This window comes from Pongo pygmaeus, chromosome 1 (assembly GCF_028885625.2).
Source record: "Pongo pygmaeus isolate AG05252 chromosome 1, NHGRI_mPonPyg2-v2.0_pri, whole genome shotgun sequence".
In the NCBI taxonomy this organism is placed as follows: Eukaryota; Metazoa; Chordata; class Mammalia; order Primates; family Hominidae; genus Pongo; species Pongo pygmaeus.
The window spans coordinates 132106472-132124485 of record NC_072373.2 but is presented as its reverse complement, the minus strand read 5'-3'; the positions used below and the strand labels follow the sequence as shown (position 1 = coordinate 132124485).

Below are 18014 nucleotides of genomic sequence, written 5' to 3'. Positions count from 1 at the left end.
TGCTACCCCTACCCCTACACTACCCCTACACTGTAAGATCCTTGATAATTTTTAGTGGGTCTTATCTTTTTATCCTCCATGCCTAACATGGTACCTAGTACATAGCCGGTAAATAAATATTATGAATAACTATCATATTTTTATCTTAAAACTTCATTGCAGATCATTATTTAGCATTACTCTTTTTCAACGTGGCAGAGAGTATAGAAAGCCTAAGAGGAAAAGATTTCTAGTGGCTATACAAATAGATAAAGGGAATCAATGGCCAACTCACAAAAAAGGGAATACAAGCAGTTAATGAAAATGTGAAAATTGAGTCAACCCAATCAGTAATCAAAGCAATGTCAAAAAATTATAATGACATAGAGTTTTTCACACATCAAACTGGCAAAGATTTTTTAAGGAAATGAGGGTGTAATAAAATTAACAGGTTCATAAGATTCCATAATGAGTAAAAACTTAGTATAGTATATAGGCAGGGCAGTTGAGCAATACATAGCTTTCTTAGTCTATTTGGCTGCTATAACAAAATACCATGAAGTGGTTAGCTTATAAACAACAGACATTTACTGCTCCCAATTCTGGAGGTTGGGAAGTCCAAGATTAAAACATTGGCAAATTTGGTGTCTGGTGAGCACCCACCCTCCGGTTCATGGATGATGCTTTCTCGCTGTGTCCTCAGATGGCAGAAGGGACAATGCAGCTCTCCAGGTTGCTTTAATAAGGGCACTAATCCCATTTATGAAAGTTCTGCCCTCATGATCTAATCACCCCTCAAAGGGCCCACCTCATAATATCCTCACATTGGTGATTAGGTTTTAACATGTAAATTTTGGGAGGACACAAACATTCAAACCACAGCAATAGCCAAACAGTAAATATGTGCATTCTCTGAGTCATCAACTTTATTTCTGATTTTTTTAAGAAAACAATATTCTTTTTGCAAGATGTATCCAAAAATATGTTCATTCTGAAGTTGTTCATACAAAAATAAAACAACATATATGCCCTATAACAGGTGACTGATTGATAACTGATTATTAATAACTGACATTGGCTGGGCAAGGTGGCTCATACCTGTAATTCCCGCACTTTGGGAGGCCAAGGCAGGCAGATCATGAGGTCAAGAGATCAAGACCATCCTGGCCAACATGGTAAAACCCTGTCTCTACTAAAAATACAAAAATTAGCTGAGCGTGGTGCTGCGTGCCTGTAGTCTCAGCTACTCGGGAGGCTGAGGCAGGAGAATTGATTGAACCCTGGAGGCGGAGGTTACAGTGAGCCAAGATTGCACCACTACACTCCAGCCTGGCAACAGAGCGAGAGGCAAGTAGCACAAACTCCTTAAGCTTTATCTAACTAGGCAAAATAATCTAAATAGGTGGAGAATGTCCTATTATGAGATAGTTGTTTGAATGTTTTGATTTATTTAATCTATGAAACAGCAATCCTGTCAGTCTCTCACTCCAAACCCATCATGTCTTCCCATTTCACTCAGTAGGAAAATTGTACAATGACCTGCAAGGCATGTATGTATATATCTAGCTTTTTGTTTCTTCTCTCCTTCTCATTCCTGCTATTCTTGTTTACTCCCACTCCACCCACAGAGATTTTTCCACTTGCTCTTCCCTCTGTCTGCACTGATATTACATACTAGGTATTTCAACAGATAGCCCTTCATCAGCTTCAAGCACTTGCATAATGACCACCTTCTCAGTAAGGTCTTCTCGAATACCATATTTAAAATTGCAGCTCACGTTTCTCACATTCACTATCCCCCTTTTCCTATTTTATTTTTCTCCCTAGCAATAGAATACAAATGACATTCTATTTGTTTTAATGATGTGTGCGCTCATTGCCTGCCTTCTCCTAATAGAATGTAAGTTCCCCGAGGCTGTTTTGTTCACTGCTATATCATCAGTGTCTGAACCAGTGCCTAGCATATTGTAGATGCTCAATAAATGTTTTTGAAAAAACTCATGAAACAGATTGTAGGTTATAGTCTCTTTTCATACTTATGTATTAGCATTTAATATTCTACATTTATGTGTTTGTCTCATCCACCAGACAGAACTGTTCAAGGGCAAGGACTACATCTTATTAATCTTTGAATCACTCAGTTTAGACAGTGTCTGGATTTAAGTAGATGTGCTCTAAATATATGTTGATTGAACAAGCAAATGGAATAAAAATCAACATGTTTGTGTACTTTCCCAAAAGCACCCACCTCAGTGCATCTTAGGTCTTCAAAAATTGAAATTTATCATGTATGTCAATCAGAGAAACTCTAAGTTAAGAGCTTGCTCTGAAACACATTTCTCATTCTTCTTGTCTTAACAACTCACTTGACAGTATTTGATAAATACAGTCATTCGTGCAAAGGACCTTGGTATTTCCAATAAATTTGAAAATACTTCCCATTTCCTTGTATCTTTCCTTCAACACATTCAAATAGTTTAATTTGTTTTGTTGTTTCAAATATTCTGAGCAGTTTCTTCTCCATTTATTAAAAATTTTATTAAATTTTAAAGAATATTCACATCTTATTTGCAGAATTTAAGGGAAAGATTATTTGGTACTTTGTATCTTAAACAGAATAACCATTCTGAAAGTATTTTGACAGTCTTTTGGAAGAACAGATATATTATGTGTTTATGCCATTGTATGTGTTGTGTATGTATAGATATATACATGTATGTGTGTATGTATATTTTAAATCATCCATCGTACTTTTTCCAATTGTTGCTTAAAATGAGTCATCACTAGATTCATTAATTCAACTATCTTGTTTTAGGCTTCAATGAAAAGAGCTTATAGATTTTTCCTTTTTTTATTTATTTTTCTTTTCTGGGGGTTGGTGTTGCGGGGTGCTGGTTACTATCACTCTTCCAAGTAGCAGCACAAATACATTTCACAATGTGAACTTTGATAAATGTCCAAATGGATTTTAAAACTAAGCAAATTGAACCGCTTTTTGAGTCCCATAATTTATTCCAGCCATCTGTGTCACACACACACGTTTGTTTCTTAAAGGCTTTATAAATTTTTTTATTTTTTTTTGCCCATCTTCCAAACCAGCAGCACATTAGGATATAACAGCATTAACATATTTCAAGATTGACTTTGACCCCCTGAAGAATATAATACATCTTTCCATTGAGAAACATTTTTCAACTTAACTATTTTCAATTTGGAGATTAAAAAGTGTAGAACCAAAAACATTCTTTTGGCATGATACTTTCTATTTAAAGGCCACCAAATGTTTCTTTCTGAGAGATTGTATTGAGTGGTTAGGATCTTGGCATCCACTATTGTTCTAGGGAAAGATTTTCCTGGCCCACACTTGTTGTTCCTGGATAATGAATGACTAGAGTATATGGACAGAGCCACCTTCCCATCTGTATTAGCTTTAACTACCATTGATTGCTGTGTTGCATCCTCTGTTGAACCACGCATGCTTAATCATTAATTTTACTTAGAGCTAATAAAAATAGCTGACTTTATTGATCATCTACTGTATGCCCAGGACATTACACATAATCTTTGATTTAATTACCACAATAATCTGAATTTAAAAATATAGAAACTGACACTTATGTATTTTATTGGAGTTTCTGATACCTAATTTCTTTCTTGGGGGTGGTAGGTAGGAGTTATTGAAACACCACCACAATATCGTGAATTTTATTTATTTATTTTGAATGCAGTATACTTACAAAGAGCATTTTTGGGTTTTATAAACGTCCAAATGGATTTTATTTTGGTTTTATTCATGGAACTAACATTTAGAGTTCCTATTTTGCTAAGCAATTTATTAGACTTTGTATATTAATTATCATATAGTTAAGAAAATTGAGGCCTCACAATGTTAATGCTGTATCTTCACAAGACTAATGGGTGGTAGATCTTGGATTCTTGCCCAGGACTCCTTCACTCAATACCTTCTATTTTACATGTTTGCCTTGAAATAGAGTAATATGTTCCCTTACAGAATTTTTCTATTTTGCTATTCTATTCTAGTCTAATCTGTGACCTATGAGAATCCTGATTAAAGAATGATAATATCTATTTCATGGTTTTTCCTTGTTACAGTAAGAAACAAACATATGTATATACCTATTATATATGACTAAATATGTTACATATATCATCCACATCCTAAATATGTACAGTTGTAGTTGTTACGCATAGTAAATCCATGCCTAGGTGATGAGTTGTATCACAGATTTTGACAGAAATATAATGTGTTAAATACTTTGTCATCTTCCTCTCATCATTTTAACTAAGCAAAATTGCTAAACATAGAACATAAATTTCTAATCAACTTGTATGTGCTTTGATACAAGAAGCAATTCATACTTTAAAGTAGATTGTTCTGGGCATAAGAAAAATTTGACTAAAGTGATAAAATAGGGAATGATTAAAGAGTTTCAGATTCTTTAGCTTAGAGAAGACAAAGCTGGCTAAGCTTGAATAAATTATTGTATTGAAATAGTTTTTATCAGAATAGTGAGCAGTTGTTTTCTATTTTGACATCAGGTCATGAAATAGGTTTAATAAATTGAGACAATGTAATTGGATATAAAAAATAACTTCTTTATGTCAAAGATAAAATATTAGCATGGACTACCAGGGATGATATGAAGTCTTTATCCTGGAAATCTGAACAAAGAACATAAACCGCCATTTACCCCAGCTGCAAAAAGCAAGCTGATGGACAATGTGATCCTTAATAGTCTTTTCTAATATTTTGTTTTTATAGACATCATAACTTTTTCTTCTCTTTCCTTTTACATATCCCTGCCTTTTATGATAATAGTACCTTAAAGCAGGAGCGATTTCTGATTTTTATTTTTAAACATACCTGACTATAAGATATTAACTGCAATTTCTCTTTTACATTAAATTTTCAATAAGTGAAAATGGTAATATATTAGCCAGTTCTTCAAGAAAAATGCAGATTTCAAGGTAGGTCACATTTCTATTATATCCCATAACATACATACAGCAATTAGATTGATGGTTGAAAAACATATTTACATCATAACACTCCCCTGTTAACCTATCAATGGATTCTCATTAAAATTAAAGTAAAGCACACATTACTTAGATTGGCGTACAATGACTATACCTCTGTGTATCTGTGATCTCATGTCATCTCCATTTTACTCCAGCTTATACCACATCAGCCACTGTGGCTTTACCATTTATCCAGCATATTAATTCTAAGCTCTTTCTATTCTTTGTACTTGGATGAATATCAAAATGGTACAGAGCAGACAACTATTCAATGATGTTGGATCAAGATATTCCTTAAGTAGGAAAAAGCAAGCGTAAAGTCATTGACTTCCCTTTCCATCATTTTCCCCTGAATATGAATAGGTACACATACACATCAATGCCCATCAGTTTCTCTGATAATTTTCTTTATTTTATATACACTGACTTTGTATCTATATCTGTATACTTGTTTATTGTCAGCTTCTTCCTCTCTAACATGAGTATTGTGTGTTCTTTGCTGTGTTGCCTACACCTAGAATGGTGCCTGGCACATGATAGACACTTAATAAACCTTTCACTTCACTTTCAATTTAAAAGTAGATATTATTTCTGCAATGTCAAAATATGATGAAAAATATTGTTTATAGTTGTGACTATAGTCAAAGTCAATATATTTGTGAGTGAATATTATACTTTCCATCCATATGGTTTGTCATCATGGAAAGAGAGCTGTAGTCTAAAGGTGAAGTGGGAAGTACAATTTGCAAAAATCATTACCATTCCTTTCTAAATCCAAATCAAGGCTTATTGTCTTTGGGTAAACATGTATTATTTAAGAAACTTATACTGAAGTTCTTATCTCCATATAAGAAAACGTTTTCTGTTAAAAAGATGTGATTCTCTGATGTGAGAAGAATTTATTCCATTCCTTATCTGAGAATTTCATTGCCATTTGCATGTCGCCTGGAATACAAATTGTACTGAGTAATCAATCATTGTTTAATTGCCGCTCAAGTAAACCCTTGTAATCAGACTTGCTATAAAAATGTTAAGGTGTGCAAAAAGCATAAGGTGGCATTTTCCCCTCCTTCTTATTATGCCTGTGTAACTTCCATTAATACTAATAGGAGGCACAGCTGGTCGTCAACAGGAGATTACAGGTTGCTGTTTAAATCATATTTTATTTTTATACCTTGGCAAGATTTATGTATTGAAATCAGGTGGCCAGATTTTTGCTGTTGTTAAGAAATCTTTTACTCTGAAAGAATGAGATTGGGGGGTGGGAATTGGGTCTCACATTTTTTATTTTAGGAATATAAAGACTCGAAATCCAAGCAGCAGCTTGTCCTTATACAGCAAGTCTGTCTTATTCTTTAGCACCAGCTGGAGTCCCGTTTCTAATTTGCTGTGAAGAATTAAGTGATTTGAGACCCATACCCTGGAGTATTTGACCTCCAATGTCAACCAGCTAGCTTGCAATTCCCTTGGCTGGAAAGTTTCTCCAGAATTGATTTGAACTAACATCAGTTAAAACACTCTGAAATATGGTAGTAAATATCATTGCAAATCTGAGTATGACTTTATAGCCGTGAAAATAAACACACTGTAGAATATTAAAGAAAAGAGTTTAAGAGCATGGAGAGCCTTGAGGACCAGAAATGTTGTGACAATAGAACGATTCACCTCAGGGTCATCAGTTTAAGTCTGGCACAGTTGGTTGGCTACACTGTCTGAAGATGGTTGTTTGTAGCATATGTGAACTGTGCCAGTGCTTGCAAATTCATTTCATAGGGTTCAGGTCCATTTGTCATAAAACAGTTATTCCTGTTATTTTTCAATTGCCAGAGTGTTGACAATCCTAGAGGAGAATAGAAGGACTAATAAGAACAAAGTTAGTGTAGTGTCTTCGTTACCCCAAGCACAGGCCAGTCTCCTTTCCCCCAATCTTCATTTTCTCGTGCTGTTGCCCTCACTCACCTAGATTCTCTCCATTTTTTTTCTCTATACTTAATCTAGTCCTTTAAATTATCTAATGCATTCCTTTTCCCTCTCCATGAAACTTCTCCCAGTTATTCCTGTTACTGGTAGATTTCTATCATTCCTGAACTTGGTTGGTACCAACGACCTGAAATTAGACATAATACCAGTGCAAGTAAGTAATAAGGTCAACAGTGCTGGAAGGATTGGTAGGTAGGAGGACACTGTGGTAGCCAGAAGAATAAATATCAATGTCTCCATAACTCTTCTGAAACTCCTTAGTCCTTATTCTCTCTTCATTTTTTCTTTTTCCAGCTTTTACCTCAGTTAATTAACCACATCATGTGAAACCATATCCTGCTCCTCACCCTGAAGTCTCTGGCTTCTCACCCTAGAAACACCACCTGCTAACAACCTGTACTGCTGGTATCCATCTTTGGCCACCACCTATCCTAACTTGCTGGACTAGCACCCTATGCCGAGAAGGGTACAAAAAACGTATAGGGAGGTAAGTCCTACCCACATGAGACAATAAAATGGACGGATGAGAAAGTGGATAGAAAGTGCCAGGCATTAGTTGAGATCAAAACGTGTTAAGTGCAGCTGGGCATGGTAGCTCACATCTGTAATCCCAGCACTTTGAGAGGCTGAGATGGAAGGATTGTCCAGGAATTCAAGACCAGCTGGGACAACATAGTGAGACCTGTCTCTACTAAAAATTATAAAAAGTAAATAAGCCAGGTGTGGTGGTGCATGCCTGTATTCCTAGCCACTGGAGAGACTGAGGCAGGAGAATTGTTTAACCCCAGGAGTTCCAGGCTTCAGTGAGCTATGATCACCACTGCACTTCAGCCTGGGTGACAGAGCAAGACCCTGTCTCAAAACAAAACAAAACACCCAGGTGTTAAGTGTGCATTCTGGTTGGAAAATTAAATAGCGATTACCTTTCACAACCAATTTCACACATATATTACTTTCATATGTTCATTGAGGTACTTGGTACACCTAATACTATTTTTCAAGTATACTGTGAGTTAATTTAACCTTATGACTTTGTGTAATTTCCAACCTTGAACTTGCATGTTTTTTTTCCCCATGAGTAAAACGATATGATGAGACTGAGTAATAAAAATAGCCACCATTTATTGAGAGATTATGTTATGCCACACAGTCCTTTAAGTGCATGATGTACATTATACATACCCATACAATACTTAATTATCAATCCAGAAGATATTATTATGCTTATTTTACAGTTCAGGAGAATGGGCCTCTAGGAATTTAAGTTCCTTGACCCAGGACACTACCTAGTTAGGCACATAAAGACCTAGCCTGAGATTCTGCCACAATATATCAAATTTGCTGCAAGAAAATATTATGTCTGTGCATTCAACTCAGTACTTTATCATATATAGTGGAAAAAAGAAAGGCTGTTTATATGCTATTGTACACCAATTCTTGCTTGTTTAAGTCTTTTGTTACTAGGTCAGATTTTGAGTGTAATATTCCAGTAATTGATATATGCACTTCTTGTTCGTCCTTGACATCGCATGACACCTCATGGTGCACTGAATAAATGTTCAACAAATAAATGCATGTGGCTTTGATGTGATGTTCTGATAAAATTATGGGATCCTGTTATTCCTTTTATTTTCAATTGCCACAGTGTTGCAATCCTAAAGAAGAATCGAAGGACTAATAAGGACATAGTTAGTGCAGTAGCTTTCAGGGATGTGAGGTCTGAACCTCTTGGTTTAAAATTGAAAGAAAAATTTTTCCTGCCTCCTATTACAGTACCTAAGACTGTATACAGTACACATCCTGGTTTTCTAGTAATGAAGTTTTAAGAGATATGTGATCACTTTCATTCACGTTTTTTTTCTGAATATGTGATAAGAAAATCATAAAACACAAAACATTAAAGGGGGAAAATACAAAATACTCATAATTGTACTATTGACATTTGAATTTATATCAATTTATGGAAATTTTGATTTGTTATCTTTTTTACTTAACTTCAAATGTGATTTTTAGTAGATTCATATTATTCTAAATTTTGGATGTTCCCTAACATATTAGTATGTGTAGGCTAGGTTATGCTACAATAACAAATTACTCCAGAAATTTCGGAGGCTTAATGCCACAAAGGTGTATGTCTTGCTCACGTTACATATCCCATGTGGGCTGGTAGAAAGCTTCTGCTCTATACAGATACAAAGGGACTTGAGCTGCCAGAGGTTGCAATTTCTTTTGATTACACCTTCAGGAACATATGGCCTCCTCAGTCCAAGTGGTTATAAAGATGCAGAAATTTCTCACCTCAAAGTAAAATACTTAAATAAGAAAAGACATATGTCACTTCCACTCATAGATCAGTGGCCAGAACAAGTTGCATTACAGTGCCTAATTGTAAGGGGCCTGCAGACTGTAAAGGAACACATGGGATATTTTATGTAATTAACCCTCCTCAATTTCTTTCTTAAATAGATGTCCCTCAGTTTTATATTTAGCAGTGTTTTCTCAAAGTTTGGAGTATAAAGAAAGGCATCCTTCCTTTTTTCAAGTATTAATAAATCTGTAATAGTTACTAGCCTTTAGACTTCAGACTTAGGTTCACTCAAAATATAACTTATGTGTTCTATAATAAAAGTTAATTTCTATTTTGAATCCTTAATCAGCCAAGTGGCAAAACAAAATCTCAGCCAATCTACTACTTCTTCTCCTATTCACCTAGAGTTTCTTCTAAATTTAGGGGATGGCAAAGTGCCCATATTTCAGGCAGGAGAGTGAGGCACCTGGGCCCTAGTCATTTGCATGTTCCTGTGTGGTGACTGATGAGATGATCATCACCCATTCTATTCGCTAGTCCATCTGCATGAGTACAAGAAGCTTCTATTTCCTAAAGACAAGACTCTCAAAGCGTTGTGTTCTCTCTCAGTTGCTGCTGTGCCAGTGTGGGCCTCATATTCTGCTCTGAATGTGTCAAAGATGGGGTGCTGGCAAGGGGATGTAAAACATCAGGGCTCAAATTCTTTTCTCAGAGTCCCAATAGTGACTAGTTTTTCTCCCTTGATAGGGAGGATAGGAAGTGTAGAAATTGGCTGATTGCATATTCTCCCAAATCTTACGATGTACCCTAACTTCAGGTTTTGAAATCAAGAGGCTAAAATTTGACTTTTCTAAAACTTGTCTTCTGTTTTAATAACTCTCAGCTGAAGCTATAATCCCACTGACTGAGTAGAGGCAAAAATGAGGAAAAAAAGTTGAAAAATATATACCTTTCATCAAAATATAATTCTATGAAAAAGATACATAATATATGTTTGTGTATGTAAATATGTGTTTGTGTGTGTGTGTGTATTTGTTGTTGTTGTTCACATTGAAAGAGATAATGCTGCCTACCAAACTAGTAAGTCCTTTCTTGGAGAAATTGCCAAACACGCTGACCAACTACTCAGGTTTCCTGTGTGTAAGGTGGTCATATTCTGCACCATGCAACTATATTATCTAATAAAACCTGACTATCCAGTGTTTATTTGCAATCCCAGAGCCAAAATTCTTCTTTAATAATATGCATCCCAATCATATTCTTAACTTAGTATTTTACCTGGAGGCTTAGGTGTTCCCAGAAATACATTTTTAAAATGTATTTTAGAGGTGGTGGTGATGGGATAGGGAATTTTTATTTGTATGGTCATTTGTTGGTTAGCTGTGGCTTTAGAAGAGCCATTTTATCTGTCACTGGAGGAAGATGACTCACTAGTTGTGAATGTAATTCCCTCTCTTTCTACATACAGTTTCCAAGAAGGAAGTCTTGCCACTGTGTTTCTAATGAGTCATTTTTTAATCATGCTGCCCATCAAGAAAGATAGAGGAACAGATTTTTTTTTATTTTTGTGGATAGTTTTTCAACCCAATAAGCACTTCTTCTTGAGACATTAATCCACTTTATGAGAGAGAACAGGACCAGGATAGTGGAGGGCTTATATTTTGGGAGGCAGTTGGAGTGGGTGGGGGGTATTGAGAGAGTTTCCTGATTGGGAAATGGGAAGGAGTGGAAAGGAGAAAAGAAGTACAAGTTCCACAGAGTAGAGGCCCCCTGAATATGTAGGTTCGTAGAAGAAGAAGGCTCTGTGGGTCCCTGTAAAGACTTAGCACTCAATTTCGCTGTTTCAAGGATCTTGGCAAGTGTCTCTCACAACTAAGCCAGGCAAAGAGGAAATTCATCTTCCACGGGAGCCACAGCCATCATAAAATGTCACAGTGGAATGAGCAGTGAAAGAGTGGAAAATGCAGTGGAAGAGTAAAGTTTCATAGTGACAATGTATAATCCCTAGATGATCTCTTTACTTTTAATAGACTTTTAATTTTAGAGTAGTTTTAGATATAGAGAAAAGTTTCGAAGATAGTACAGAGAGGTCCTGTTCATCTGACACCCAGTTTCCATTATTATACCTTCTTACATTAGTATGGTACGAACATTACATTCATGAACCAATGTTAGTCCATTATCATTAACTAAGTTCCTACTTTACTCAAGTTTCCTTGGCTTTTACCTAATAGCTTTTACTCTTGCAGGATCCCACCAGTGTACCATACTACATTTACTGGACATGTCTCTTTAGGTTCCTTTTCGCTGTGGCAGTTTCTCAGATTGTCCTTGTTTTTGATGACCTTTGAGTAGTACTGGTCAGATATTTTGTAGAATCCCTTAATTAGATTTGTCTGGTATTTCTTAATGATTAGATTGGCTAAAGATTTTTAGGAGGAAGACTTCAGAGGGAAAGTTCCATTTTTATCCCATCATAATACCAGTATGTGCTAGCAATATGACTTATCACTGTTGATATTAAATTTGTTCACCTGGCTGAGATATTGTTTGTCAGGTTTCTCCACTGTAAACCTACTCTCTTCCTCTCTTTCTTTTCGTAGTGTATTTTTTAGAATGAAGTCCCTTATGAGAAGACCACATGTAATTATTAGAAATAAGAAAGATCGGTGGGGCTCAGTGGCTCACGCCTGTAATCCTAGCAGTTAGGGGGGCCAAGATGGATGGATTGCCTGAGATCAGGAGTTCAAGACCAGCCTGGGCAACATGGCGAAACCCTGCCTCCACTAAAAATAGAAAAAAATTAGCTGGGAGTGGTGGTGCGTGCCTGTAATCCCAGCTACTCGGGAGGCTGAGGCAGGAGAATCATCTGAATCCAGGAGGTGAAGGTTGCGTGAGCCAAGATCATGCCATTGCAGTCCAGCTTGGGCAACAGAGTGAAACTCTGTCTCAAAAAACGAAAAAAATAATAAGAAAGATCAGTGGTGGTAGGGAGGAGCGACCAGATTGGAGAATAATATAAAATAAGTAGAGTTTGATTTATGCTTTGAAAAAAAGGTAGGGTTTGGATAGGTAGTAGGGACAGAGGATGGGGAGTTACGCTGCCCATCCTTATAACCAAGTACCTTCATAGATTATTTGGAATTCTGCATGAAAGCTCTGTTTATTCTCCCCTATTTATTCACTTATTCAGTTATTTATTTATATTAATATGGACTGATGGATGTTTATTTTATACTTGAGTTATAATCCACACTACTTTTTTTTTTATTGTTGCTCAAATTTTTCCAGCATTTGACATTGAGAGCTTTTTCATTTGGCTCCAGTGTCCCTTTGATATGCCCCCTTCACTCATCATTATGTGTCTGTGTTTGTGGCTCTGTGTGTGTATGTGTGTTTTAACACTTCCTTACTTTTTGGCACTACAACATGCCCCAAGGTTATCTTGTATATTCCCAGCCTCTGTTTTGGAATCAACCATTTTCCCAGGTAACTTGCTTCCTTCGATTGGAGAAAAGTACATTAGAAACCAAGATCTGGGCACTAGGTGTGCTTATTGCTATTGGAGTGTCATTTTTCTAGGTCTTCTCAGCTGACAGAGCAAAAAAAAGTTTATGTATACTCACCCTTGTATGTACACTTATCTGTAAATATTTCCATAATCCACCTGTAATATATAGAGGAAATTAAATAATGTGCTAAATTAAACATGAGTTCATACTAATGTCTCCAACTTTAACCCATTGCCACATTGATCATTCTAACCACCCCTAGTGTTTTTGTGACTTCCCACTCTAACAGTGAGAAACCTGGCTCCCACCATCCATTTACTTAATTCTTCAGTTCCAGTGTATGTGTATGGTAGTATCAGAATTGTTAAGCTATAACCCTGCGGGAAACAATTTTGTCAACTATACTACATTGCTTAGGTACCGTGTCTTTTGTCGCTAGCTTTGTGGACTCCACGAGCTTCTGAAGTTCCTTCCATCAGTACCTTTTTCCCTACTTTCTTCAGTGAGGTTATTTCATCCACTTGTAGTAGAGTTAGATTCTTCTGTCACACGTTGCCTTTCATCATGGGATTTCTTAATCTCCTAAATGATTTTGTTTTAATTTACATGTGTTAAGCTTTACTGTTGGTGCTATAATGGTCTATGGGTTTTGACAATTTAATTGTCATGTACCCACCATTATAATATCATACAGAAAAGTTTCTTGCCCAAAATATCCCCTGTATTTTATCTATTTAAACCTGCCCTCTCGTGGAACCCTTGGCAACCACCGGTCTGTTCACTGCATCTATAGTTTTGCCCTTTCCAAATGTCATATACATTGAACTATAAGTTATGTAGCCTTTCAGACTAACTGCTTTCACTTACTAACATGCATGTAAGGTTCATGCATATTTTTGCATAACTTGATAGCGCCTTCCTTCTTATCACTAAATAGTATTCTATTGTTTGGATAGACAAGAGTTTGTTTAACCTTTCACCTACCGAAAGACATCTTGGTTGCTTTCAGTTTTTGGCTATTATATATAAGACTTCTAAAAACTCATGTGCAGATTTGCTTTGCAGCTTTATCATTTAATTTTTTTAATTTAGATATAATTTGCATACCTTAAGATTCATCTTTTTAAAATGTATATTTCAGTTTCTTAGTACATTCACAATATTGTGCAGCCATCACCACCATCTAATTCAAGAATATTTTCAGCACCCCAAAACCATGTACCCAACAATTATTTCCCACTCTCCCTTGCCTCCAACCCACTAATCTACTTTGTCTCTATAGCTTTGCTTATCTGGACATTTCCTACAAATGGAATCAAATGATACATTACCTTTTGTGTCTGGCTTCTTTAACTTAACATAGCGTTGTCAAGGTTCATCCATGTTGTAAACATGTGCCAATCATTCCACTTTATGTCTGCGTATTATTCCATTATATGGATATACCACACTTCATCTTTCCATCAGTTGTTGGACATTTGAATTGTTTCCACTTTCGGCTATTAAGAATAATACTGCTATCATCATTTATGTACACATTTTTGCATAAACATATGTTTTCATTTCTCATGGATATATATCTATCACTGTAATTGCTGGGTCATATGGTAACTCTTTGCTTAACTCTTTGAGGAGTTCCCCAACTATTTTTGAAAGCAGCAGTACTATTTTAGATTCCCTCCAGCAATGTTTGAGAGCTTCAATTTTGCCACCTCCTCACTAACACTTGTTATTGTCCATCTTTTTTATTATAGCCATGTAATGGGTGTGATTTGATATCTCATTAAGATTTTGATTTGCATTTCTCTAATGACTAATGATCACATGCTTCACATGCAGGTTTCTGTATGTTCATAAGTTTTCAGATCAGTTTGGTAAGCACCTAGAAGCACTATTGTTGGATTATGTGTTAAGATTATGTTCTCTTAATTTTTAGTCAATCAAATAAATGTAATCATCTAAAACAACCAATATTTGTGAACTCTTATCTGTTACAAACCATGATAGCTAGCTAGTTGTTAGCCAGAGAGGAAATAGAAAACTCATGTTGCTCTATGTTATTCTTCCCTGAGTGCAAATGATTATTGCACCTTCTAGGAGAGATGACAAGGTGCTGGGGTACTTTCAGGTGTCACAATGACCATGTGTGCCACAAGCATTTAGTGTCTGAGGATGAATCAATATTGTGCAGTGTGTGAAAGAGTCTTGCACAATTAAGAAATGTTCTATTCCTAATGTCACTGAACATCCCAGATGAAATTAATAGACAAATGTAGGAGTCAACAGAAACTGAAAGACAGAAAAGATAAAGGGTAGAGTTCAAAATTTGTAAGTGAAAAAACAAGTATGGAAAGGAAATAGTGGTTAACTGACAACTTTCTGGGACTGATAAGATCTCCTTCCTAGAAATATTTTGAGACTTAAATAATCTCTGAGACCTATAAATGTCACAGTCTTTGAGACTGTTGTTTTTATTTATATTTTGCATCTTCATCCTATCTAACATTATTTAGATTACCTTACTGAGTGGCCTTTGCAGTCAAAAGATGCTAACCAGCACACTTTTTTTTCCTATAAAGCTATGGACAGGGTGGAATTTGAAGGAGGTGTTAAAGTTCCCACTTTACTCTGAAGTTATTCATTATAAGCTGTTAGGACTAATATTTGCATTGTGGTTAAAAAGTGACAAGTAATTGTGGTATCTTTAAACATTAACCTGGCAAGCTCATTATTTGGGATGCTTTGATTAATTATTTTTCTTTGTGATGCTAATGAATTGCTTTCTGAGGTCACATAAAATTATGAAATTGAAGCTAACATAAAATCAAATATTTGGGTAGGAGAAAGAAGCAAGTGCTTTGCATCCTTATTCCAAGTATGTGGGATAGTATTCTAAAGTATTATTCAGCATTATAAACCAGGAATTAACACAGAAAAAGAATGAAAATTTCTTAATTTAATTCCCATTGGTAGAATATTGTGATGAAGTGGAACTTTGTCAAAAAAAAAAACCAAAAAACCCAAGTCACACTCTGTACATACCAAAGTGTTTAATTTCCATTTAGTTGATTTTTGCATTTTACCAAAATGCTAAATTCATTTTCCCCCAACAATTAAAGAATAGAATACATTGTTCTATATTTCTCGCAGCCAACTCAGTAAGTAGTGATTAAGCCTTCTGGCAGTCTGTTCCATTCATGGCCCCCAGTGAACAAGTTTCCGTGTATTCATCCCCTTGTATAATTCTTTCCCATCAAATCTGGGCTGGACCAATGACGTGCTTAATCAAAAGAACATGTCAGAGTGCCAGTTCCAGGCCCAAGCTTTAAAAGGTCTGGAAGTTTTCACTTTTGCACTCATAGGAGCCCTGAGCCTCCAGGCAGAAATACAGCTATGCTTCTGGAAAGGGCATGGGAGAAGCACCAAGCAGAATGAGAGAACCTGTGACTACATGGAAAAAGAAAGATGCCTAGCTCTCTCAACTTCCCGACATGCCCACAGCAGAGTTACCAGTTGAATTCACCCACAGAAGTGACCAGCAGCAAGACAAGCAGAAGAATCAGTTGCTGAGTCCAGCACAGACTGCAAAATTGTAAACAAATTAAATAGTTGTTGTTTCAAGCCAGTAAGTTTGAGAATTTAGTTTTGAAGCAATGAAAAAACCAAGGCACCTACTGTATATCCAGCACTACATAATTTGCCAAGGAAGCACAAAAAATAGAAAATGAAGGAGTGATGCATGTTTGACTTCCAGTTGTTGAGCTGGATTATGGTATACTACATCTTTTCTTTTTTTCTTTCTTTCTTTTGTTTTTTTTAGACGGAGTCTCTCTCTGTTGCCAGGCTGGAGTGCAGTGGAATGATCTCGGCTCACTGCAACCTCTGCCTCCTGGGTTCAAGTGATTCTCCTGCCACAGCCTCCCGAGTAGCTGGGACTACAGGTGCATGCCACCATGCCCAGCTAATTTTTGTGGGTTTTTTTTTTTTTTTTTTTTTTTAGTAGAGACGGTAGGGGAGTCCACCGTGTTGGCTAGGATGGTCTCTATCTCCTGACCTGATGATCCACCCACCTCGGCCTCCCAAAGTGCTGGGATTACAGGTATACATCTTTTCATAAGAATTTTGGAAATTATGTTTTTATCAGTAATATATTTCAGCCACATTTCAGATTATCCAAAATATGGCTGGAATATTAATTATATTTAGCATTTTTTAGGCAAATGAATTCTTCAACTTACAACAAGTAACTTATCAATGAACTTTGGGAACATATTAATTTACTGGGTGTTACTGGTATCATGACATGCAATCTTTCAAGGAATAATTTCCAATTATTACAATAAGTCAAGCAAGGGAGAAATTTGGACTTACCTGTGTGATACAAGGAAGATGCAACACACTCAGTTTCAGGAACTGATAGGAAGGAAAGGGTCGGAATGAGCCAGGCATAAAAGAACAACACAAACATTCTAGTGGAGGAAGCCGCCATCTTAGAAGGGTACATAGGATTTGGTTTATAATCACACTGGATGGTGAAAAGGATTTTTATGAAATTACTCAAAGATAACAAGGAAATTACATGGTTAGGTCACATTTTAGAATTATGAATTTGGCAGCAGTTCATAGTAGAAGAGGGAAAGATTAGACAAAATCTTTAAAAGACTTCCTGACATCCAGTATTTTCAGTAGCTTTCTCCAGTATTCAAAAGAGATTTTTTTTAGTTCACATTTTATATTTTCAAATGTAAAATAATTAAATAAATGGCAGTAAGTACACTTATTTTGCAGTTTAGTCAAATGTTTTCATATGATGTCATAATAATATCAAATTTTCTTGACCAAATATCAAATTATTTAATCAAATAACTTTTATGATCCCCTGAGTTCATCCATGATATATTAAATAAAGAGATGTATAGTTTTTTACATGCATGACCTTTGATATCCTGAAAAACATTTTATAATGACGTTCCTTAGCAATATTTTTGTGAATGTATAAGTTTATATGTCTTTCTCTTTTCAATTTTTTATTCTGAGCATGATTTTTAATATTTTGCCAAGAGAGTAAATAGCAGAGCATTATCTTATGTATTTAGCTGTATTTACTTTTGAGGAGAAAAGATTTTTAAGAAAAAAAAAAATCAGTTGGGTACTAAAGAAATAATTGAGTCAGGATGAAAAAGAAAATGAAAAAA

The 18014-nt window shown here is 35.8% G+C and overlaps 1 long non-coding RNA gene across 1 annotated transcript; it reads right to left on the bottom strand.

Annotated features, from left to right (window-relative positions):
- Positions 1-3000: 3000 nt before the first annotated feature.
- LOC134738290 (uncharacterized) lies at positions 3001-17313 on the bottom strand. The gene is made up of 4 exons (XR_010123970.1): positions 17191-17313; positions 14151-14318; positions 12934-12974; positions 3001-6859 (listed from the first exon to the last, which is right to left on the bottom strand). It is a non-coding gene; the product is annotated as an uncharacterized LOC134738290 (long non-coding RNA).
- Between the last annotated feature and the right edge of the window lie 701 nt (positions 17314-18014).